The 26,442-nt window shown below is 48.8% G+C and overlaps 1 long non-coding RNA gene and 1 pseudogene across 1 annotated transcript; one reads left to right on the forward strand and one right to left on the reverse strand.

The window, feature by feature from the left end:
- Positions 1 to 6,645: 6,645 nt before the first annotated feature.
- On the reverse strand, positions 6,646 to 8,986 carry LOC125506125. Its single transcript, XR_007282589.1, has 4 exons — positions 8,858 to 8,986; positions 8,388 to 8,462; positions 6,891 to 7,260; positions 6,646 to 6,773 (listed from the first exon to the last, which is right to left on the reverse strand). It is a non-coding gene; the product is annotated as an uncharacterized LOC125506125 (long non-coding RNA).
- Positions 8,987 to 12,060: 3,074 nt separating this feature from the next.
- LOC125506126 lies at positions 12,061 to 24,464 on the forward strand (annotated as a pseudogene).
- Positions 24,465 to 26,442: the final 1,978 nt, after the last annotated feature.

A 26,442-nucleotide genomic window follows, 5' to 3' on the forward strand; every position in this document is an offset into this window, starting at 1 on the left:
GTGGCGGCGATGGGCGGGCACAGCCAGGTGCGGCCCGTAGGACCCAACCAAGAACATGCGGATCTCCTGGACTGCCTGGGTTAGGTCCCGCAGCGCCCCGGACACCTCCTCCAGGGTGAGGACGGCGGGGGCGGGCGCGACGGAGGAAGACATGATCGAACCGAAGTTAGCTGATACCAAATTGTTATGGCGCTGCTAGAAGGAGGGCGCGAGAGGGCCGGCCGGGGGCCTTTTGCCCACGGCCGGGCAAGATGGAAGGGATTTCCTTCTTAATTCTTACTTGATTAGATTGATGCATCTCCTCTCTTTATATAGAGAGGTTTACTTGACTCCCAGGCAAGGCTTACTTGACCTCTAAACAAGCGACCCTTATCTTTAATTAACCCTAAGATTAACGTGTTATACCGCCAGCCCAGGCTATTAAGCCCGTTACGTACTCTAACATCCCAATTGTGAGCTTTCTTTAGATAATAGAAGCTTCGTTACCTTCGGCCAGCACCAACTAAAAACTGAATGTAAATCATGTGGACCTTTGGACCTTGTGTTGTAGTTCAGTTTAAAACACTAAGCTAAATAAAAATAAAATCTGCGTGTAGTCATCAAGCATTGACAATCAATATCGTTGTAACAACCCGTTGCCGTGGCGGCGATCGCCGGACGTGAGCTTAGGATACACAGTTTCTTGTGGAGAGAAATGTTCAGAGGGAAATAATAACGAATGTCACGTCACAAATTTTGCTAATAGAAGGTTCCTTGTTATGCTGGAAGTGCAGCCCAGTAGCTATGTCCTTATTCCTTGTTATGCTGTTGAGGGTTTGTCCGGTTTCAGTTTCAGAAAAATCAACTTCAAAGGGATTGTAGAGGGAAACAGGCCTTGTAGTTTTTTTTTTTTTTTGAGGGAAGGCTTTTGTAGTTGTCTTGAAAATATATGATGCGTTGGGAGGATGAAAAGGTTGTTGGGGTCGAGTACAGTGAAAACATTCCCCAAAAATGTGGTGTGGATGATGATTAGTTCGGGTCTTCAAGTTCAGCTGGACTGTAGTACTGTCATTGGTGTTCCAAACGCTCCCCATGCCTGCTGTTCTGCCCGCCCAAAGTGTCAAGATGCTTCTGAATTATATGGCCTTTTCCCTAACACCGCAGGTCGTAGCAAACCATGAAATTTGCCAAGCGATATATGTGCTATCTTTTCGAGTAATTTGGAAAGGAGGCAGTATTTTCTGGTCGTGCCAACACCAACCTGACGAGTATTATCGTTGTCTCCTCATTTTCAGAAAAGAAACACGGAGACAGTAGGACCTTTTCATCTGCCGATGCCCGATGCAATGCATGTACAGTACGGAGTGTTGATTTTCCTCTTCGGTTAGCGTGACGTGAATCAACAATTCAACCCTCGGCACAAACAAAACTTCTCTTCTGCCGATGCTCCACCGTGGCCCCCTTTCGCCTCCCACCAATGGCAGAGCGCTGCACCACAATGGCGTCTCCTCGTCAAGGCAAACGAGTAGTAAATGGCATCGGAAGTGCATTCGGAACCCTCCCTCTCGACCGCGACCGCGCCCCTCGCGGGCGGCCGGCCGCGCCTCCCCCCTTCCCCGCAGCCCTCCCCCTCTCTCCACCTCCTCCCTGCCGCCGTCGCCGGCGCCCGCCGCGGGCCTGGCCCGGGCGACGTTGGCGGCGGCGGCCCCTGGACCTTACCCGTCTAGGGTTTCTCCGGCGCGGGACGGAGCGCTCCGGGCGGTGTCTTCAGGCGGCGGCGGTCCTGTGCGGCGGCGGGGGCGAGCGTCTGCGGCGGCGCGCCGTTGGCGGCGGCGCGGTGGCGCCCGCCGGCAGATCTGGGCCTGGGCCCCAGGCAGCGACAGGTGTGCGCATTGGCGTGGCCATCAGGAAGCGATGGAGCGGCAATTGATCGGCGGGGGCTGGTGGCGTAGACGCCAGCCTGCTGCAGCGTGGCCGGCGGGGCTTAGCGGGCCTATTTCGGGCCTGGCCGGGCCAGGGGTGGCCTGGTATGCCCCGCTGCAGTGTCCGGACGGCTACCGCGACGGTGCCGAAGGCGCGAGCCTCCCGTACGACGGCAGTGGAGGTGGTTCCCTCCCGCTCGGCCTCGGTGCTACTGCTCCCGTCGTTTGGATCTTCTCTCCGGTCTTCTTGGCCTCGTGGTGGTGCTCGTAGCAAGACGGTGTTGGTGGCGGCGCAACCGGGGTGGCGCATGGTTGGGCGGGGTTTGGCGGGTCGGCTCCAGTTGGCTGGTGGGGTTTGGCGTGCGGGAGAAATCCTTGCTGCTTCGTCCGGCTCCGACGCGGTGACACCGGCGGGTGCCACTATCCCTTCTTGGAGGGTGTCGGGAGTAGCTATCCCCCACCCCCCTCCGCGTACCGAGGGAAACCCTAGGTCTGGTCCGGGTAGCAGCGTCGTCGACGTCGTATCCTTTTTTGGAGGTGCTGCTTAGTTCACGGTAGATCGGAGCCTAGGGCTGTGGTGGTTTGTATCCGGAGGGCGCAACGGTCGCGGGTCTGCCACACTTTGTCGAGCTGGCGCTGTTGGCATTTATTTCTTATTCTTTTTCTTTGGGCTTGATGTACTGCTCGCCCCAGCATTGCGATGTGTACAATGGTGATTGCTTTGGAATACAAAGCGGGGGGAAACCCTTTTTGTAATGGCATGCATCAAATTTACTCTGACGCAAACATCTAGTACTCCTTCTCTCTCAGTTTATAGGACATACGTGTACCCCTAGATCGTCAATTTGACCAACCTAATACTCCCTCCGCCCGGGTTTATTGGGTCGCGCTATATATATATATATATATATATATATATATATATAGGGTCGCGCTATTCGTCACCCTGGGTGAGAAATAGTTATTCTTCACCCCCCCCTCTATTTTACCATCAATACACCGTAATTTTACGTTCCGTAAGTTTTGTCTTATTTCCGACGCAAAAAGGGACCGTGAGAAAATATATAATCGTCGTAAAAAATATTTTATGTTATGTAAAATTAGAAACGTAAAAATATAGTCTAAAATACACATAAACTGCAAATTTTCTTGTCTTATAACCTATATTTTGATTTTTTTTATGTCAAATTTTACGTAGTGAATCAATAGGAATATAACTATTTGAATTCGAAACGTAATTTAATTATGAAATGATCGTAAGATTACCTCATGTGAAGAATAACTTATTCTGCACCCTGGGTGATGAATAGTAACACTATATATTTAATTCGTTTCCTAACTATTCTTCGTGCAAGACTTTTCATGCTTATATTTTATTTTTGGTTCTAACAATTGGATATGCAAGACTTGCCATAGAATCAAACTATTAATGTTGACTTTTTTTGAATTGCTGCAGGTATATAATGTGCGTATTTTTGTTCCTAACTATCTAATACGTGTATCTAATACTTATCGATGAAATTATATGCATACGCATGTATGTATGTATTGAATAATTTTCTTTTTTCAACTATTAAATTTTTTGTTTTCTAATTATCTAAAATGGGTATCATATACTTACTAACGAATATATGTACGTACGCGGGTATGTATATACACAATAATTTATTTGTTGATTAATTGCATTTTATTTTTGTTTCCTAACTATCCAATACGGTTATATAATACCTACAGACAAAAATATTGTAATACCCGATTGACGTATATAACCGGCTATATGAAAAAGGGTATAAAAATATTGTATATACCCGGTCGACGTATATACCCGACTATGTGAATAAGTGTAGGAAAATATTATACATCCAATAATATACTTCAAGTGGCACACTTGTATACCTGGCTGTACGAAAAAACATAAAAAATTATTGTACATAATCAGTCGACGTATATACCTAAAAAAATATGGCTACATGATGTACGTCTATCTAATTTATATACCCAACATATTTCAAGTACAAAAACATACTTAAGATATTTTGGGTTATGGATGTATATACCTAGTGATTTATTCAAGGTATTAGATACTCGGTGAAAAATAAAGGCGAGCAAATAAAAAAAATAATATCCATTATACGCAAAAGAATACCCCGCTACGTGACGTATGAGACATGCATGGGCTTAATTTGGTGGGTATTAAGTGTCCATATTAAGAAATAATTAGCAAAAATTCTTTCCTAATACAAAACTAATTAATTTATCAATTAAAGCTAATTAAACCCATTAAACTACGCGTGAAGGGCGGCTAACTAGCCATGCCATGTGGCGCAAGCTGGTTGGCTGCGGTGAGACATCTTTTAGAAAAAAATTAGATGAAGGTGTGGATTATTTTTTTAATGTATTTTTTTTCTTTTGATGGAGGTGAGGACCTCTAGTATTTTTTAAATGAAGTGTTATGTAAAGTAGCGCACGGAGGTGAGGACTCTATGTATTTGTTTTAATGGAAACAGGCGCACAACTTCCTCTCAAGCGGCGCCACAGGATGGCGCCCCAACCACTAGTACTAATTACACGTGCACACATCTTAGTGTCATCCAACGGTTTTTAGGCAAGGTGACCAGGCATCTAGGTGTTCTTTTCTAATATATACAGTTCAGTTTTAAACACTAAGCAAAAAAAATCTGCATTTAATCCTCAAGCACTGATTATTAATGCCCCGAGTAGTAGTTGTGAAGGGGCGTTGGCTATTATTTCCCTCTGGATGTTGCTGGTAGTGCAGCTGCTTGCTACTATTTGTTATGCTGACGAGGGCTGTTTAGATCCAGCATCAGAAAATCGGTTTTAAAAGGATGTTCTTGGAAAACCGGTTTTTCGTAGTTTTGCTTCCCTAGCACAATGCCCAATCTTGACCTTCCGAACGCCCAGCATCAGCCCCTTGCATTCATAGAGAATAGATGCTGCAGTGGTTGCACGGCTTTTCATTGATTGTCATCTCCTCAACCACTTCAAGGAAGTCTGACGGAGCGCGATAGCGTCAGCTGTACTGGCAATAAGAACCTGATCAGGAGGCAATTAGAAGCAGCAACAAATCACCTGCATCGTGTTTGGAAGATGGCTGCCCTCCATCTTCCAAATCACCTGCATCGTGTTTTTCATTTATCACCTTTCCGATGACAAGCTCCTTCCAAACAGATTTTGCCAATGTGGTTCACACGTACTCCCTCCGTTCCAAAATAGATGACATAACTTTGTACTAACTTTAGTAAAAAGTTGGGTCATCTATTTTGGAACAGAGGGAGTAAGAAGTACATGTCGAGTATATTCACCATCCTTACATTCAGAAGCTGAAGCCTTTGTGCAGGGTTTATACAAGGCCCAAGAGCTTGGGATGGGTAAGATCATGATGGAATCAGATGCGATGCAAGTGCAACTGGTCCAAGCTATCAAAACGGCAACGTATGACTTGTCTCCAAATGGAGTGCTCTTTAGGGAGATTAAAGCTTTTGTTTCTTTGAATTTTAGTTCCTTCCAAATTGAACACTGCCCTCGGGCCTGTAATAATGTCGCAGACGCTCTTGCGCTGTTTGGGTCGAAGATGGGGCAGGTAGCCCCAGCCGTATGGCCTGGTGTTGTCCCTACCTTTGCCCAGGTATTTGTGGCCGGTGATCTTGCTCGGCAAGTTGAGTAATGGAATGAAAGTTTCCAGTTCAAAAAAAGAGAGAGAATATATTCAGCATCCTTTCTGCAGACAGGGCGTAGTGCAGAGTTCATCATATGGCTATTGGCCAGAATGCAGAAGCATGGAATTATTCCGTGTAGGCAGCGCCAAGGAGCTTCTCTGTCCATTTTGTGCTGCAACTTTTCACCATGCTGTTGAGTCCCACTCGTTATGCTGTCGAGTGTTGTTCAGAATTTTGGATTCAGTTTAGGAAAATCGGTTTCTTTTTTTTTGCGAGGGAAAATCGGTTTCACAGAGATTGTAGGGGAAAACAGGTTAGTTTTTTATATGTTTTTTTGTATTGTAGTTTCTATTAAGCAACTGTTGTACTGTATATACTCTGGTGAAAAAAAATGATGTTTAAGTGTGCCATAGCGTGGTTGTTGTCTTGAGAACATGGTGGGATAAAAAGTTGTTGCGTTTGAGTGCAATGAAAACATTCAACAAAATCTCTTGTGGCAGTCGATAATCATTGGTTTCCAGGTCGTTACGCTTGGCTGGATTATACAATAATTGGTCTTCCAAATGGTAAATGTGCTTCTGAATTATACTACTCGACCAAAACCACCAGATTTTACACAATTATGCCTTTGCACCAACTAAAACCATTGCAGATGAGGCTATCAAGAGAATCTATACTACTATCAAAAGAGCAAACTAGAGTTATTTTACAACCACCTAAATAAGTGTACACAGAACAATCAAAACCCTCAGATCTAATCCATTTAGTTAAATCTAACAGTATATAATGACCCGATGGTCTGCCAGCCGATTGAACAGCTGTGATTTAATGTTCTGCCGCGCCAGACCATGGTCGCGCACTCCCCCCTGATGACCGATGTGATCCGTAATTTCAGGATCATCCTCAACCTCCCTCCCTTCTAATTCGCACAGATTTGCTCCATCCCCAACCTCCCCGACGCCCTACCGCCTCCTCCCCTCATCGCCGCCCCTCGCCTCCCTCGCGCCCCCCCCCCTCTCGTCCCCCCGCGACCCCGCCGCTCCCTCCTCGCCGTCCTTCGGTTCTGCCCCTGCCGCCCCTCTCTCTTGCAGCGGAGTAGAAGCGGAAGCGCCGAGAGAAGATCAACCGACGATTCATTGAGCTATCCACTGTCATCCCCGGCTTCGAGAAGGTCGGCTCCTCTTCTTGCACATACCTACATATCCAACAAAATAATTTTCTTAACTGATTGGCCAAATAATTTTCTAAACTGATTGGCCAACTAAGTACGTTAAGCAGTAGCAGGAAATCTCAAGGCACTCGAGGACGCAACCTCCAGAGCATCCAGTCCACGGTGCTCATCGGGAAGTTGTGCACAGCCGCGCCGGAAGGCGTCGGCGGCTGCTGCCCGCCATCGTCTGCAGCGGCCGTAGCTGGAAGCACGACGCCGACGACCGGGAAAGTGCTGCTGGAGGTAGAGCTCCCCTCTTATTGTTTCCCACATCCCCTTTCTTTCAAAATTCTGAACCCAAAGATACAGATCCACCGACGTTGCGCTCGGTCATGAATATTGCATCCTTGCACACCTGCATCAACAAGATGTCTATAATATCTACCTGCATGCTTAGGCTAGCGCTTGTGTACGCCCATGTTGCCGTATGCTTCCAATCGGTTCAGAAGAAATCCATCTTATATGTGCATACCTGTCAGAAAGCATAAATCACTCTGGTGAATCGCTTTGGGAGTTCATGGTTGTGCCAAAAATTGGTACCAGATCACAGGTTGTTCGTCCATGATTTTCAAAAGGCAAGTACAAGATCATGGTGTTACTGAAGTGGGAAGACAATTGATCTATAACCCAGTTGTGCGTCAAGCCTGTGTCAATGGTGTTTCCAACGATCAACTATCCCCCTCTTTTGTAGTATTGACAAAAACCGTGCTAATGTTGCTACAGTTTCATCACCAAAAAAGAGAATCCAGTTTTGTTAAATTAATTTGTGTAATAATATGTTCATTACTGAACCTGAACAAGGAGTAGACAGATTATAGTTTCTAAAGCTTCTCTGTCGGGATGCATAGGCGAGAAGGACAATTGGAGTCGCCGGCGTCGCTTATGGAGCTCCACACCATTGCCCAGTTGTACAATAGCATGTGCAATCTTCTCCATTCAAGACTAATAAGTGCAAATTGTGAACTCTTTGCCAAACAAGAAGATATGAGGATCAGGCATATAGGCCCCAATAAGGTAGCTATATAGTAATTCATGTGTAGTAGTGTGGATTATGGTCACACTTTGTCTAGGACTGCAGATAGCTATGTCAATAAAAATGGTTATTCTGCATATTTTCTGAATTTTGAGTAAGGGCTTCATGTATAAGGTATGCATGCAGTAGTTTTGACTTGGGGCACTGATCAGTTCTTCACATGCAGGAACGTGGAGAGATCAATCTGGTCGATTGTAGCCACAAGGTGAGTGGCTTGATCCTTAATTAATCCAGTTAGATTTCATGGATTATTGATTAGTTTTTTAGCAAGCAAATTTTTGTACATCTGATTGTAGGGATACTGCTGTAGTATTTGGGAGAAAGAGTACGTCTGCACCTGATGGTGATATGCCAAAGTTTTGTATTTTCTAGGTAAATTTGCTACATGGGAATATTCCTCAATGGCAAAAATACACCATGATAGTGATAATGATATACGGAGTACATCCTATACTGAACAAGAGCAAGACAGAAAAGAGTAAAAGATTCTCTCCGAAGTAATTACAGATTGCTTCCAGTGATTTTCAATTCCAAGTAATAAAGAATATAAGGTTACAATTCATCACCTGAAAAAACAGATCTTTGTAGTCATAGTAATGTCTTCTCCAATTGACCATACCGAGCCATGGTCCAAATTTTATCTACAATAGGAAACACACGATGATGACATATCAGATATTACAAATCACTATATGAAATGTTTAATTTCTACTTCCCCTTGTAATGTTAGCTTATGTAGCAAATTTCTGTTATTCTGTACATCTGATTGATAAATTTCAAATAGTACAGGAACCATATATCCAGATATAATTAAAGTAGGGATTGACACTAATTAAACCTCTTGACACGCTCATTTGAAAGTCAAGTATGTTTATGCAGCAATGCCTTATTACTCCTACGGAAGATACCATTACTGCAGCTCATAGGAAGAGATATTACACCATCAGTTGAGTTTAGCTAAATCTGCAGTTTTCATTACAATGCATGAATCTTATTTATCTCGCTTCAAATGAACAAACAAGAGAGGATGAAGTACCCATCTTCCAGTCATCTGGCAAGCTACAGTCCAGTGGGTACTGCAGACCTTCTTAGCAAGCATCATCGAGTGCCATTGTATCTTGAATAACACAATTGTACAGGGATCTTGAATAGCACATCAAACAGAGGCACGCCTAATTGAAATTATGGTCACATTAGTACACGGTAAACTGCACAGTATGAATTAAAATTTAAGTGCAAAGATAGCTCATACCAGTGGAGGCATCGAACTGTGCCCATATATTTTTGCGCACCCAGGCCCGCTCCTTGTTGTCTTGTTGCGGGCATCCGCGCTGGGTCGCCCGTGAGCATGCTGAGCTCGAGCGCATCCTTCGGCACTTCGGCGAGCAGATTCGAAGAAGGACGGGGAAGAGCAGGGGCGTGGAAGTCCCGCACCTCCGACGGAGCCTAGCGCTGGGATGCTCCCGTGCATGCCGAGCTCGGGGACCTCCTCCGCCACTTGGGCGGCTGGATTCGACGAAAAGGCGGGGAAGAGAAGGGGTTTGCGAATCTCGAGGTGGCAGTGGGTACGAAGGGGAGGGGTGGCCTGAGGTGACGGGGAGAGGGAGCTGGCGACGACCAAGGAAGAATGGGGAACGACGGGGAGAAATGTTACGGCCGGTGGGATTTTTTTTAGGTGAAGCGGTGGGTGGGTAGATAGGTGACGGTGTGAGGGGCCTAAGTGAGGGAAACGTCTCCCTGTCTATTGATATGGGCCAGAAAATTATCAAAAGTCCGATCAATCCAACCCAGCCGTTCATCTGATGCCGGATGCCTAGCGCTCGGCTGAGTTTCCTTTACCTGCTAATTCACGATTGCGTTCTTGAATCGGAAACCAAGCTAGCTGCTAGGTAGGCAACGAATGAATTATATCAAAAATTAAAGTATTTGTAAAGGTGTAGTTAGATTTCAGTTGACTAAGACTAAGTTGAGTGATATTAGCATGTTTATTTTTTTTAAAAAATCACCTTTTTTATTTGGATTTATGTTTTCTAAATTTAACATGGATATATTTGTCATTTTTCAATTGAGATTCAATAATTATTTTTATCTCTCTAAAAAATCCAATATTTTATTATCCCTCTAAAAATACATGAAGACGGAGGAGGATCTCCTCGATATATATTACCTTTATATGTTAATATAAGACATTTTTTCAGTTTAGTTTACAGAGGGCGTAGTACATAATGTTGTTTAGTTGTTGTTTTTTAAAAAATTATGTAAAAAATTATAATAAAGTTATGTGATCGTGAATTTATTGTGAAGACATGTGTTGTCGGTTGTGTATTACACGCGCACTCTCATTGTTGGGCATGAGACATATTTTGATGGCTCGATACAAAAATCACTAAAAAATAAGATTTAAAATAGATTTTTTTATAAATTATGATACGTGCGTTGCACGTGCACGCTTACTAGTCACTCGAAAATGATCAAATGACATGAGCCGGTGGTGGCGGGCCTCATCACTGTTGCCGTGTGTTGTGGGCGGCCCACCCCCGACAAGAGATAGAAAAATCAGTAAGAGAGCTGCAGTGGGCGGCCCACCCCCGGCCGCGTCACTGCTGAGCCAGCGGTATCGGCGGGGCAGCGATTCCAGCAGCACGGTATCGATTCTGGGCAGGAGGGGGAAAGAAGGGGAAAGATAGGAGATGGACCGCATGGGATGCTGGGAGGGGTGAAACTTCAGCCCCGTATGAAACTTCCGTCCCCGCGCGGGAGGCTAAGAAGAAAGGTGAAACTTCCATCCTGTATGAAAGGTTGACGGATGGAGTGCGCTCTAAACAAATGCCCACATCCTCCAAATATGAAGGCTCGGAGGCTCGATATGGAACAACCTCTCCATAAATTATGGTGATCCGAGGCAGGATGGTGACTTGCTAGAGTGGCATTCTCGGTCAACATCACCATGCTGGGCTGCTTGCTCACGGCGATATAATTTTTTGACGCAAACAGCAGGAACTCTGCCTTTGCATTATAGAAGAAAGAGAAGTCATTACAAAACCACTAGAGCCTAGCTCAAACACCATACCCACGCACTCAGAACAACATGAAAAAACACCACATCACGGGAAATCTCACATCTATACTACAGTGGTCCTCTTAGTTGCCTCACAGAATAAATTAACCTCCTCCTTGATGAAAACAGCCAGAGAGATGGCCGTCCGCTCCTTCTGGTCAAAAACCCTCCGGTTTCGCTCCTTCCACAGATTCCACGCGATATACGCGGCCAAAGTAATATCCTCAGATACTTTCTCTTTTTCACCTGTAGCAGAATACAACCTGAATCACCATTCCCCAATCGAGGGTGCCGACGAAATAGCATTGTACATTGCGCTGCTTGTTCTGCTGAACTGGAACCAAACCTCCTTTGCATAGCAGCAGGACAGAGTTAGGTGTTGCGCGGTTTTCTCCTGCTGATCGCACAACCGGCACATGGAATTATGTGACCATATGATGACTCTGCTAGAGTTGCTGTAATGTGTCCCTATATACATATAGTGATGATTTTCCTGTCGGTCAATGTGACTCGATCGCACAATTTAACCTCTCAGTGCACAAACAATTTTTTTCTGTGTCTGCCAATGATTCACCTCCTACAAAGGGCAGAGCGTTGCAACGCAATGCAATGGTGTCTACTCCCGAAGGTGTTTTCATATGGACCCGAAAAAGAAAACCAAAATGAGAGGTGCTTTCATGTGAACGTGAAACAAATGAAAAAAGAAACTTCTTAAGATATGATGATCCTCCCAGGGGAAATAGTAATACCGGAGCTTCTCAGGGCGATTGCAGCCTCGGCTGTGAACTGTATGATCTCATCCCCAAGCTGATCTTGGCCATCCAATTTTCCCAATGCGTCTGGTAAAAACCAACCGGTGGAAAACCTAACGCGCATGCATGTTTCCTCTCGGCTCCGCCCGCCGCCACCCTTTTTCCCGCGTGTCTCTTGCCCCCGATCCCATCCACCTCTGCTCCAGCGCCAGCAACTCCCGCCGTCGAGCTGCAACTCCCTCCTTCTGCTCTAGCGTCACCACCTCCTCGCGCTTCTGGCTCCCCACCCTGCTAGGCGCTAGCGCCAGCGACGGGCGTGCTTCCGATGACACCACCAGGCGGCGGCGCGAAGGAATATAGATAGATAGACGCAGCAAATAAATCTTTTCTCTCGCCAGTCTTCCATCTTACTCCAAGCCCATCTCCACAATGGCGGAGCATTGCAAGATCTCTGTTGCCATGGCATCCGAGGAAAGGTCGTTTGTGCTCAAGGTAAGTGAGTACTCAAGAGCCAAGGCACTACTGAAGAACGGCGAGGCCGTGACCTCTACTCCTTTCAGTGTTGGCGGACACGACTGGGCCTTGAGATATTACCCAAACGGCAACAAGGGTTCTGCCGATTTCATATCTCTTTTTCTAGTATTACTCGAATCTGCCGATGCCAAAGATGTCAAGGCGAAATTCATGCTCTGTGTACTTAATAAGAATGGACAACCGCTGCCTTCATACAGCCGTACGTTCCCTATGGGTACCTTCTCAGGCGAAGGTGATAGCTGGGGTTACCATAACTTCATCAAGAAGGCTGATCTAGAAGGATCACAGCTTCTGAAAGATGACTGTCTCACCATCACGTGCGATGTCACTGTCATAAAGGAGATCCACGGCGAAGAAGAAACAAGGTTCCTCCAAGCGACTTGCACCAACATCTCGGCGACCTCCTCAACAGCAAGGATGCGGCAGACCTGACCTTTCAAGTCGGCGGACAGACACTCTCTGCTCACAGGTGTGTCCTCGCTGCTCGCTCATCCGTCTTCAAGGTGGAGCTCCTTGGCGCTATGAAGGAGAGTTCTGCCGTTAGTCCTATTGAAATTCATGACATGGAAGCTGATGTGTTCAAGTCCTTGCTCCACTTTATATACACCGATTTGGTTCCTTCTGTGCTTGATGTGGTGATAGCCAGCCATCTGCTCGTAGCGGCTGACAGATACAACATCGTCAGGCTGAAGCTGATATGCGAGGAGAAATTGTGTAATCACATTGATTCCAAAATGGTAGCCACCAGTTTGGCTTTAGCATAGCAGCATGGTTTCCATCGTCTCAAAGAGGCTTGTTTGCAGTTCCTTGCCTCTCCTTCCAATTTCAAGGCTATGATGGCAAGCGGCGGTTATCACTACCAGAATTTACCCAATTGCCGACGGCCAAATCTATGCCGACGGCCCCCGTCGGCATCAACAGATCTATCCCGACGGCACAGGTCAGGCCGTCGGCGTAGAAACGCCTTCGGCATACATCCACCTATGCCGACGGGGGCCGTTGGCACAGATGGGCCGTCGGCATCCCAATAAATATGCCTACGGCGGCCGTCGGCATAGAGGCTGTCTTCGGCATATCTGTGTGCCCGACTGCCCGGGCGGCGACATCCTTTGACGGCGTGAAGCCTACGCCGACGGGGCCTAACGGTGGCCGTCGGCATATCTGCCACGTCATCGATCCGCGTGATCTGCCACGTCAACGATCCGAAACGCTCAATGGTCCGTGGGGTGGCATATCTATGCCGACAGCCTTGCCGTCGGCATAGGCTTGGCCCATGGACGGTCCCACGTCATCGATCCGCGCCATATGCCACGTCATCGATCCATGGCTCTACCCTTCTGTGGCTGTAGCTATGCCGACGGCATAGCCGTAGGCATAGATTTCTAATATTTTTTTCATATTTTATTTATTTTCTCTTTTTCCTTTTTATTTTTTTCCAAAATAATTAGATTAACTTAAATGTGCCTTATATATATATATATCGATTGCCCCCTCACGGGCGTCGCTTCCGTCGTGTTACGGAGAGGGGAGACGGGACGGGGTACCTGGGGGTAGCAATGCCGCCAGGTGTTGCGATGGGCCCTCCTACGGTTGTGGAAGCGTGGTGGCAGGCGCAGGCACCCGGCACGCGGCTCCGGGGTGTGCCCCTCCCCTCACGGGCGTCGCTGCCGCCGTGTCCGGGAGGGGGGGAAACGGCAACGTCGGGCCGACATGGAGGGAATCTTGGGGTGGGTTGGGTCGGGACTGTGTTGGGGGTGTAGCTATGGGCTGGGCTATGACAACCAGGTGAAAAGGTCCACCGGTCAAACCCCGTGCGGTGAAAGCCAAAGGGCTAGACCCGACGGTCGTCTGTGTCAGGGTTAGACGGGACGATGTACCTGGGGGGTAGCAATGCCGCGAGGTGTCGCAGTGGGCCCTCCTACGGTTGTGGAAGCGTAGTGGCAGGCTCAGGCACCCGACACGCGGCTCCGGGGTGTGCTCCCCTCACGGGCGTCGCTGCCACCGTGTCACGGAGAGGGGAAACGGCCACGTCGGGCCGACACGGAGGGAATCTTGGGGTGGGTTGGGCCGGGACGGTGTTGGGGGGTCTAGCTATGGGCTGGGCTATGAAAACCAGGTGAAAAGGTCCACCGGTCAAACCCCGTCCGGCAAAAGTCAAAGGGCTAGACCCAGCGGTCGTCTTTGTCAGGGTTAGACGGGACAGGGTACCTGGGGGTAGCAATGCCGCTAGGCGTTGCGGTGGGCCCTCCTACGGTTGTGGAAGCATGGTGGCAGGCGCAGGCACCCGACACGCGGCTCAGGGGAGTGCCCCCCTCACGGTTGAGGTCCTGGTGCGACGCTCCGGTGCCATTGCTACCCCCAGGGCCCCCGTCCCCCCATGGCCCTCAATGCCACCGGAGCGTCGCACCGGGCCCTCATACATGCGGGGTGGTTTGGTAGCATGTCCGAAGAGGCGGGACGCGTCTCCGGGGCGTGGCCCCCCCTCACGGACGGCGATGACACGGTAGTAGACGTTCTGCGGTAACGATCCGGCGTCAATATTACTAAATACTCGGAGCGCGATAAAATCATGAGTTTTTTTGCACGACGTGGGCACATGTGCTATAGGAACGATGGCATTTTTTCATAATTTTTGGTGATGGAGAAGTATCCGAAAAATTCCCTCTACACGGATTGCCCTCCGCGCGTCTACGGCTGTGGCCGGCGGCCTCCGGGGGCTAGCATGCCGCCAAATCTTGCGCCGGCGGCCTCTCACAAGTCTGGAAGTGTTGTCGCGGTTGCAAATGCCCGGCACACGTCTCCGGGGTGTGCCCCCCTCATGGACGGCGCTGCCGCCGGCACCTGGAGGGGGGAAACGGACGCGTGGGGTCTACACGGAGGGGATCTTGCTGTGGGTCTGCCCCGGATGTTGCTCCAAAGTGTTCCTATGGGCTGACCTAACACAATCGGGTGGGGAGGTCCACTTGTCAAAGCCCGTCCGTGCAAAGTCAAAGGGGTAGATCCGGTGGTCAAACGCTACAGGGTTAGGCGGGACGGGGGCACTGGGGGGTAGCAATGCCACCGGAGTGTCGCACCGGGCCGTCATACATGCGGGGTGGTGTGGTGGCATGTCCGAAGAGGCGGGACGCGTCTCCGGGGTGTGGCCCCCCTCACGGACGGCGCCGACGCCGGCACCTGGAGGGGGAAACGGACGCGTCGGGTCTACACGGAGAGGATCTTGCTGTGGATCTGGCCTGTATGTTGCTCCCCGGTGTCCCTTTGGGCCGACCTGACACAACCGGGTGGAGAGGTCCACTGATCAAAGCCCGTCCGTGGGAAGTCAAAGGGCTAGATCTCGTGGTCAACCGCTCCAGGGTTAGGCGGGACGGGGGCCCTGGGGGGTAGCAATGCCACCGGAGCATCGTACCGCGCCTCATACATGTGGGGTGGTGTTGTGGCATGTCCGAAGAGGCCGCACGCGTCTCCGGTGCGTGGCCCCCTCACGGACGGCGCCTCCGCCGGCACCTGGAGGGGGGAAACTACCGCATCGGGTCTACACGGAGTGGATTTAGCTGTGCATTTGGCCCAGATGTTGCTCCCCGGTGTCCCTCTGGGCTGACCCGACACAACCGGGTGGAGAGGTCCACTGGTCAAAGCCCATCCGTGCAAAGTCAAAGGGCTAGATCCCGTGGTAAAACGCTACAGGGTTAGGCGGGACGGGGGCCCTGGGGGGTAGCAATGCCACCGGAGCGTGTCCGGGGTCTGCTCCCCCTCACGGACGGCGCCGCCGCCGGCACCTGGAGGGAGGAAACGGGCGCGTCGGGTCTACATGGAGGGGATCTTGCTGTGGGTCTGGCCCGGTTGTTGCTCCAAAGTGTTCCTATGGGCTGACCTAACACAACCGGGTGGGAAGATCCGCTGGTCAAAGCCCGTCCGTGCAAAGTCAAAGGGCTAGATCCCGTGGTCAAACGCTACAGGGTTAGGCGGTAGGGGGGCCTGGGGGGTAGCAATGCCATCGGAGCATCGCACCGGGCCCTCATACATGCGGGGTGGTGTGGTGAAATGTCCGAAGAGGCGGCACGCGTCTCCGGGGCGTGGCCCCCCTCACGGACGGCGCCGCCGCCAGCACCTGGAGGGGGGAAACGGACGCATCGGGTCTACACGGAGGGGATCTTGTTGTGGGTCTGGCCCGGATGTTGCTCCAAAGTGTTCCTATGGGCTGACCTAACAAAACCGGGTGGGAAGGTCCGCTGGTCAAAGCCCGTCCGTGCAAAGTCAAAGGGCTAGATCCCGTGGTCAAACGCTACAGGGTTAGGCGGGACGGGGGACCTGAGGGGTAGCAATGGCACCGGAGCGTCGTACCGGACCCTCATACATGTGGGGTGGTGTTGTGGCATGTCCGAAGAGGCGGCACGTGTCTCCGGGGTGTGGCCCCCATCACGGACGGCGCCTCCCCTCCCCTCCCCTCTGTGTGGTTCCGGGAGAGGAGAGGGCTGAGCGGTTTAAAAAAATTAAAAATCTATATGAAATAATAATACATAAAAAGGAAAATTATAACTATAAAAAAATTTAAAATCTATATAAAATAAAAAGAATAAATATATAACTATAAGAAAACATTAAAAAATTTATATAAAATAAAAAAGGAAAATAAAACTATGCCGACGGCAAAGCCGTCGGCATAGCTTAGGCCATACGGTAGGCGTTACGCGGATCAGTGACGTGGGTAATAAAAAATATAAAAAAAATAAAAAAGTATGCCTACGGCTAAGCCGTCGGCATAGGTGACACGTGGCCTCCTCACGTATGTCGACGGCTTAGCCGTCGGCATAGTCTGCCTTATCCACCCGCGGGGCGAACCCCCTCCACTCATTCCCTATCGCGCCCCCGACGCTGCGTCGCTCCCCGCCGCCCCCACGCTGCGCCGCCGCTTCGCCTCCACCCCGGCCCAGCCCCGTCCCCGCCTCTCCAGCCCGGCGCCACCGCGTGCGACCCCGCCCCTGCCCTCTCCACCCCCACGCCCTGACCTCCCCGCCGGCCGCACCGCCCTGGCCCTCCCGTTGGCCGTGCTTCTCTGGCCGGCCCAGCCACGCCCCGGCCCTCCCGTCCCCACACCGCCGGCCCCAACTCCACAGCCGCGACACCGCTCTCCTCGGTGAGCTAGCACTCCTTTGTCTTTTTTTCTTCATTTTTTGCATGATTTAGCTACTATTGGATGTATGAATGGATGGATGTTGGATGTATGAATGGATGGATGTTGGATGTTGTTAGGTTGTTAGATGGATGAATGTTCTATGTGTCTTAGATGGATGGATGAATCTCGGCAAAATGAATGGATGCATGATTTAGTTTTTATTTTCAGTTTGTGATGTTGTTAAGTAGCTATGTGAGATGTCTTCAAATTTGGGATATGATAAGTGGTTATTTCATCATGATGATCTTGCTAAAAAAATGATATGTCAGTGCTTAATGTGAGGTGATTACCTAAATTGGGATATGATAAGTGCTTCCAAATTGACACTTGAGAAAATATGATTTTTTCATAGTTTAATGTGTCAATGCTTAATGTGAGGTGATGACCTAATTTTTTCCACGGACACTCCCGCCCCAGTGAGCTCCTCCCTCCATCGCCAGACGCCGCCGTGCCCGCTCCCAGCCCTAGTGAGCTCCCTCCACCGCCAGACGCCGCCGTGCCCGCTCCCAGCCCCAGTGAGCACCCGTTGTTCTCGTTGCTTGTGTTCATGGATTTTTTTTTGCAATTTGACATTTTGTTTCATGTCGATTCATAATGTTGTGCCAAATGCTTTATGTGATGTGGTGCCGTCAAATTTTTTGACTCGGTAAAATTTACAGGCTTTGTGGTATTTCATCTCCCTGGAGCCTTCGTCGTCTGGGTTTGGTCCGTGATCCTGCCTCTGCTCGACTACTTCCTCTACAGTCGGAGGGTGAGCAGCAATTCCATGACCCCGTCCACTTTTTTTCCATGTCACTAGATTAAATTTTCACATCAAGTCGCGTAACCTAGGTCTCCCGTCCGAAAGGGTTGCATCGATAAATATGCATTCAATTGCATATTTATCACTGCAGCTCTTTCGGATTGTCCAGCGCTTTCCACGGACAGCCCGAGGATGTGTAGATTGGGTACGTTGTTCATGCTCTACCCCGTTCCGAGACAGGATTTCGGCGGCGCCTCCCTGTTGTTCTCCGGATGCACATTCTCTTGGCATTTTGCCGAGACGTGTATCTGGAGAACAGCGGGGAGGTGCTGCCGAAATTTTGTCTCGGAACGGGGTAGAGCGTGGACAACGTACTCAATCTACACATTCTCGGGTGAGATTAGGACCCATCTTTACCTATTAGAGATGTAGGTGGATTAAACGCGGTAGAAACTGAAAATTTGATGTGATTAATTTAAGTGAATCCTTAATTATGTTGTGTGGGTTGCAAAAAAGCAGAGGATGACAGATAATCAGTGGATGTACAGTGGTTTTATCCGTCGGAATCGAGTAACATCAGAGTGGATCGCGAAAACCGATGTGTATTTGAAGGAGATATTCCGTCGTCCAATGAGAATTATCCCACCATGCCCCTGTGCGAGATGTGCCAGACGTCATCGTAGAAATCAGACGGACATGAGTGAGCATCTTCGCACGCACGGATATATGCCAAACTTTGACATGCCGCCGATAAACATAGCCGAGCAGGACCGTGGTAGAGAGGAGGTGATGCGACAACGCATCGATGGATATGAGGACGACGGGGTCAGGGACATGCTAGATGATGTCATTGTTGCAGAAACAGCAAATGCGACACCTTCAGAGAATGAACCAGAGGAGCCGGAGGCAACCACAAAGGCCTTCTTGGAGGTCTTGGCCTCGTCGAAGAAACCTCTTTATGCGGGTGCGAAAATATCTCAGCTGGATGCCATCTCGCAACTGATTGCAGTCAAGGCTGAGTATGGCTGTAGCCAGAAATGCTTCGAAGCATTCCTGGGAGTATGGGCTAACAGCCTCCCTGAGGGTCATGAACTACCGAAAAGCATGTACGATACAAAGAAAATCATGAAGGCACTCTCTATGGATTATGAGAAAATAGATGTTTGCCCAAAGAATTGCCTTTTGTTTAGGCACGAGTATGCGGATGACAAGTACTGTAGGAAGTGCGGTTCATCTCGGTACATTGAGGTGGTCGGTGAGGATGGTGAGAAAAAGCAGCTAACCATCCCCGTTAAGGTTCTTCGATATCTTGATTTTATAAAAAGACTGCAGCGCCTTTTCATCATGAAGGAGTCTGCCAAAATGATGAAGTGGCACAAGGAAGGTGTAAGGTACAATCCAAAAAAAATCATACATCCATCGGGAGGGGAAGCATGGAAGTCATTCGATGAAGAATACCCCGAGGAAGCAGCCGAGGCTGGGAATGTCAGAATAGCCATATCAGGTGATGGGTTGAATCCATATGGTATGTCGTCCAATCCATACAGCTGCTGGCCTGTGTTTGTAATTCCGCTCAATCTTCCTCCTGGTGCCCTAATGCAACGGAAGACCATGTTCTTGTCGCTCATCATTCCGGGGCCTGACTACCCGGGGAAGCAGTTGGGTGTGTTTATGCAGCCGCTTGTGGATGCTTTGCACCATTCTTGGTATTTTCCGAGGTTGAATACGACCGGGATTTGCAGAGAAATTTCTTGATGAAAGTTTGGTTGCACTATTGCATGCATGACTTTCCCGGCTATGCTCTATTCTGCGGATGGTGTACAAGTGGTAAGATGCCATGCCCAGTGTGCATGCAGGCTCTGCGAATGATTTGGCTGAGTAAGGGTGGCAAGTATGTAGCCTTTGACCTGCATCGACAGTTCCTCCCTCCAGACCATCCAGACAGGGAAGACAAGAAGAACTTCACGAAAGGCCGGGTTGTTCATGAAGTAACCGAGATTCCAACATTTTCGGGGGCAGATGTTCTTGCTCAGCTAAAAGCTCTCAAGCCTAAAGTCAAAGGCAAAGGCAAAGCCAAAGCCAAAGGCTTCGAGGGATATGGTGAGACGCACAACTGGACGCACATTACCCCCTTCTCGCAGCTTCCCTATTTCAAGGACCTCAAACTTCCTTACAATATTGATGTGATGCACACCGAAAAGAATGTGGCAGAGTCACTTTTCCACACGATCCTCAACATTCCTGATAAGACGAAGGATAACGTAAAAGCTAGAGCCGATCAACAGAGAATTTGTGATAGACCACGCCTTAACATTAAGCCTCCCACAGGCGGTCGTAAAAACTGGTTCAAGCCAGATGCTGACTTTGTCCTTAAACCGCCAGAAAAAAAAGAAGTACTTATCTGGCTGAAACAAATTTTGAAGTTCACCGATGGTTATGTATCGAATATAAGTAATGGAGTCAATCTTAACCCCATGAAGACGATTACTACAACATTAACCCCATGACATACGAGGGAGTGTTCTATCAAGAGCAACCTGATGATGATGATGATGATGTGGTTAGAAACGATGACGCTAGACCATTGGGTGATGATGATGTGGACCCAAACGTCGACGATGCACGGAATGATGGTGAGAACATTGTCAATGAAAATGACATACTTATGCTAGAAAAGTTAAACGAAGACGCTGACGACGAGGAAGAGCCTCCACATCCGTCGGACAACGAAAATGATATGATTGATAGTGATGATGAGACGGACCGAGAAAGAGGTTACAACAGTGATGATTCATATGGGTTCTAGCAGATGTACGTTTCAAGTATTTTTTTTCTATAGTTTAGGAATATGCCTTTTTATTAATGTGTTTATTATCATGCCTTTTCCTTCATTTCATTAATTTACTAATTGCTTTTTCTCTTTTCAATGCAGGTTCGTGGAACATGGGCAAGGGGAAGGCCGACAGCGTGGGTTTCCTACGCAAGGTCGTCGGCCTGCCTAGTCGGAGTGGTCGAGCACGTAATCCTCCCCCTCGGCTACTTGACGATGACTCCTCACAGGGAGGTCGAGGGAGAGGTGCCCCTAGAGGAGGAGGGGGCGGGGGGAGAGCCTCTAGAGGACGAGGTGCTGGGGGGAGAGCCACTACAGGGGGTCGCGGCCAGAAAGAGCGCACCCTCACCGACTTAGGGGTGTTGTTTTCGAGGCCCTCCTCTAGTGAGGTAACCTCCTCTAGTGAGGCAGGCGAGGAGAAGGAGGAGGAGGAGGAGGTGGAGGAGGAGGCAGGCGAGGAGGAGGAGGAGGAGGAGGTTGGGGAGGGGGAGGCAGGCGAGGAGGAGGGTGGTGGCGGGGATGATGGTGGTGACGGGAAGGGGGTTGACACGAAGGGGTGGCTGCGTGGCAACGCAAAGCTACCAAAGCAGGTTCCTGCTACTGAGGAGCAGAAGTGGCTCATTGAGCCCACGGGAAAAGAGTAAGTGGTTCATTATGTTGCTTGTCACATGCTTATTCCGGTTGTTATTTATTTTTCTTGTCACATGCTAATCGTTCATTCTTTTGCAGCAACTGGATATATTCTAAAGGGGTCCGTATTCCCAACGGCCTCATCACCGTCTTGCTGAAGTTATATTGGCCGGGGTTGTACTGTCCTGATCCAGTCAGGCAGCCGGACCGTCGGGTTTTGGCCATGAGCTGGGACCACTGGGAAGCGGCCCACCACGCGGACCATGAGACCCATGCCAAGGCCGTGATCACTACTTTCTGGGTGAGTTCTCTTCAGAAGCACAAGTCCATTCTAGTTTCATGAATGATTTAACTCATGGCTTCTCCCATTCTTGTTTCATGCATGATTGTAGAAATTCTATCGAGTTCTTCCGGAGCACAGGGCTAGAGCGGACCAGATCGTGCTGCACCAATGCAAGAAGAAGGCCCACCAGATGCAGTACGAGGTGCGCTATGTGGCCATCTCCACATACTACCACGACTATCTTGGTGTGAAGATGACCAAGGAAGAAGCGCGGAGGATGGGCATTACCTTGGAGAGGCCCGAGTTCTTGGCGGTAAGTATAAAAGATTTTTCATTATGCTTTCATATATTATGCTTTCATTATGCTTTCATTACCTTGTGGTACATTATGCTTTATGCTTTATGCTTCCATAACACCAATTTGGACACACCTACATGCCATTATGCTTTTATTATGTAGGTGTGTCCAAATTGGTGTTATGGAAAAGACGAGTCCTGGGCGGCATTGGTGGATCTTTGGTGTGATGAGGCTGGAGCCTGGGCGGCTATGAGAACCAAAAATAAGGCTAACCGAGGGACGGAGGGAGTACATGCTCAGGGAAACCGAAACCACTATCTCCACAAGGCAGTTAATGTATGACTAACCCCATTAAACATTCTTCTTCTTCTATTTACCATCACTTTCTTATGTATGACTAACCTCTGTTTGGTGGTGCAGGAGGAGAAACTGAAGCGGCCGCTCTCACACATGCAGGCATGGGAGATCGCCCATACGCGGAAGGACCCCAAGCCTGGCGAGCCCAAGTACTACGGCAAGAAGACCGCATAGAGGAAGAAGGCCTACTCTGAAGCGTATCTGGAGTTACATCCTGACACACCTAACCCCATTGCGGCGCCTCTGGACGACATGGCGGTGTTGAGGATGGGGCCCAAGGAGCACGGTTGGGAGGCGGTTCTCGATGCTGTGATCACTCCTAGTATCTCCTACACACAGCTTCGTCGGATCGACCCGAGCCTGAGCCAGCGCACGAGCCAGCCAGTGACCAGTACACAGTACCTCTTTCAGGAGCAACAATCTGTAAGTATTTTCCCTCTTATCTTCATTTCTCACTTCATTTTCCGCATTTAGTAGTTTTATGAGTTCCATCCTGTCATACCGTAGGCCTACATGGAGTACACACGCCAGGAGACCATGGCGTGGCATCAGAGGCTTTATGAACACCAAGTGCAGAGGGATAGCCAGATGCAGCAGGCTTTTCAGGATATGGCGGCCGGCAGGTGTCCTCAGTTCCCTCCAGCACAATGCCCTCCAGCACAACCAGTGCTGATGAGCTTTGAGGAGTTTGTGGCACAGAACGCTGGCCCCTCGCCGGTTAGTTCATCCCCAATCTATTCACCCAAAGCATGTCATGCCTTTCAACACAGTCATATATCCCGTGCATATGTCTTTTCAACATCCAGGGAACACGTGGATCTACCGTTGGCGGCGGTCTTCGCAGCACTCTGGAGACACGGAGCCCGACCACTCCGATCCACGGAGGCGGAGGCGGAGGCGGTCTTGGCGGTAGCGCTGCCGCTAGCACTGACGACCTGGGCTTTGGCCGTCTTGGCGGTGACGACCTCCGCGGTGCTCGATGATCCTTGTGTGGTGATGATGCTTGAGATGACTTGTGTGTGGTGATGATCATTTAGATGACTTGTGTGCTTCTCTATATGCTTATGTTGGTTGTGATGATTTTCATTTAGAGACTTGTGTGTGATGATGCTTATGCATATATTGTTGTGATGGTGCCGGATGATATTCCGTTGTGTTTTATATGTCTATCTCATCATATATATCTGCTGATATGTGCTGCTATTTGAATTGAATTGATCTGAAAACAAACAGAAAAAAGAAAAAAAAAGAAAAAGTAAACTATGCCGACGGCTAGGCCGTCGGCATAGGTCTAGCGTGAGCTCCCAGTAGCTGACACGTGGGCGCCTATGCCGATGGCATGGCCGTCGACTTAGTTTAAAACTGTGCCGACGGCTAGGCCGTCGGCATAGGCGCCCACGTGGCAGCTACTGGGAGCTCTGTATGAAGAACTATGCCGACGGCCTGGCCGTCGGCTTAGTTTCAAATTATGCCGACGGCACGGCCATCGGCATAGGCCTGGTCCTAGAGCAGCGGCTGGTCGCCACGTGGCACCCCTATGCCGACGGTCTAGCCGTCGGCATAGGTTTTGACTAAGCCGACGGCTAGGCCGTCGGCATAGGGGTGCCATGTGGCTATCAGTCATTGGGCAGACTTGACGGCGGCCGCCGTTAGGCGTGATAGTTGGCGACGGCCAAGGCCGTCGGCATAGATGTACGGCCCCCGTCGGCGTATCATATATGCCGACGGCTTTTCTAAGCCGACGGCCTCCCTGGCTGTGCCGACGCATATGTTGCCGACGGCCCTATGCCGACGGGGGCCGTCGGCATAGGTCTACCCCGACGGGACTCAGGCCTATGCCGACGGCCCTTGCCGTCGGCATAGGGGGCGATTCCGGTAGTGTATGAGCATCTCAAGTCTAGCTGCCCATCGGTTCTCAAGGAGCTCATAGCTAGAATCCTCCCGGCTGAATGGGACGTGGCAAAGGATATGGTCATGGAAATTTAGTAATAATGCGTTTGGTACTTTTATATATATGGCATCCAAATTTATAGTACTCTACTTCATGTATGGCTGCATATTTATGTTTCAGAACAAAAATGCTATTGTATTTATCAATCACATTCAATCGAGTCACATGAGTGGCTAGAAATGTTAATTTCTTTCCTTGCGAGATAAAAGAAAGTAGTATTATTTAGACTGCACATCTACACACCTTGCTTATCCATTGTGTATTAGTTTAACTACTCCCTCCGTTCTTAAATATAAGTCTTTTTAGAGATTTCAATAAGCGACTATATACGGAGCAAAATGAGTGAATCTACACTCTAAAATATGTCTATATACATCCGTATGTAGTCTATAGTGAAATCTCTAAAAAAACTTATATTTAGTAACTTAGGGAGTACTATTCAGTCGATTACTTAATGCATGCATGATTACGTTAAGCTGGAAGCAGAGTCAGTGCAATCCTTGTTCCAGTGCTCCCATAAATGGTCTAAACTCTGGATATTTTTCAGAAAATAGAACTTCAATACCTTCGGCCTTTTCACCAACTGAAACCGGGATACCAAGAGAATCAGTCAAAAATGACAAAATGACAACAAATCAGACCATCATTTCCCTCTGAATATTGCCTGTAGTGCAGCTGTGTATTTTTTTTCCCGGGAAGACCATCATGGTTAGGTTTATTACTTAAACACAAGGTATATCATCCACAAGAAGTTGTAAAACAGAATCTGGGCATCCGCCGGCCACAATAACTTAGCTAGCTCATGCGCTGCGAAATTTGCTTCCGGAGCACAATGCTCAATCTTGACCTTCCCGGAGCCCCGAATCAGCTCCTTGCATTCATAGAGAATAGTTGCCGCAGTAGTCGCATGGCTTTTCAATGATTGTCATCTCCTGGACCACCACAAGGCAGTCTTATTGCACGATTATATAATGAACGCCCAGATTTCTTGCAAGAGTCAGGGCCCTGACGGAGTGCGATAGCTTCAGCTGTATTGGTGTCAAGGACCTAATTCAGAAGGCAATTAATCATAAGCAGAAACAAAATCACCTACGTCCTCTTGGATGATGGCCCTGGCCCCGCATGATCCTGAACTGTCTTCATAAGCGTATAACCAGCATAAACATTTAGTAAAAGCATACCATGGGGTTTGCTCCAACCACTATTGCCTCTAAGGTGTTGGACTTACATAGCTTGTCACCAAGGCGTTGATCGCCACCGAGGGTCTGGAAGGGTTCTGGCGTTCTGCATGCGCTCGCCATTCCTTTTCTGCCAGATCCACCATATGCACAGGCTGTAGCGACAATATCCTGAAATGCTACAGTACCCAGCTACTGCTCCTGTGATTTTGGGTCATAGAGTAGAAATTCAAGTACAGTGGACCCAAGGGCATCATTTATCACCTTTTCGATGCCAAGTTCCTTCCAAACAGATTTTACCCGTTCACAAGTAAGAAGTACATGTCAAATATCTTCGGCGTCCTTCCGCACACATGACATAGCACAGAGTTCATCATATGCCTATTCGTGAGAATGCGGAAACATGGAATTGGTCCGTGTAGGCAGAGCCAGATAAAGATCTTCACCTCTGCAGGTATCTGATTCTCCATAATATTTTCCACATAGGGTGAGCTAAGGGGCTTCCCTGTCACCAGAGGGTGGTTGTTGTCCCGAGAAAATGGCGGGATAAAAAGTTTTTGCGGTTGAGTATAGTGAAAACATTCTCCAAAATGTCTTGTTGTGCTGGAATATCATTGGTGTTCAGGTCATTACGTTCGGCTGGATTTTTTTATTTTTTTTAGAAAAGAAAGATGACCCCCGGCCTTTGCATCTGGGAGATGCATGCGGTCACTTTATTGATTATTTTCGAGGACCTTACAAAGTATTACAACAATATGCCTGAATCCGTCATCTTGACAACATATGCCACTACTCCTATCCATATGATGAAGGGGTGCTAGCTGGGCCAAATACC

The sequence above is a fragment of the Triticum urartu genome, chromosome 5 (genome assembly GCF_003073215.2).
Source record: "Triticum urartu cultivar G1812 chromosome 5, Tu2.1, whole genome shotgun sequence".
Taxonomy (NCBI): Eukaryota; Viridiplantae; Streptophyta; class Magnoliopsida; order Poales; family Poaceae; genus Triticum; species Triticum urartu.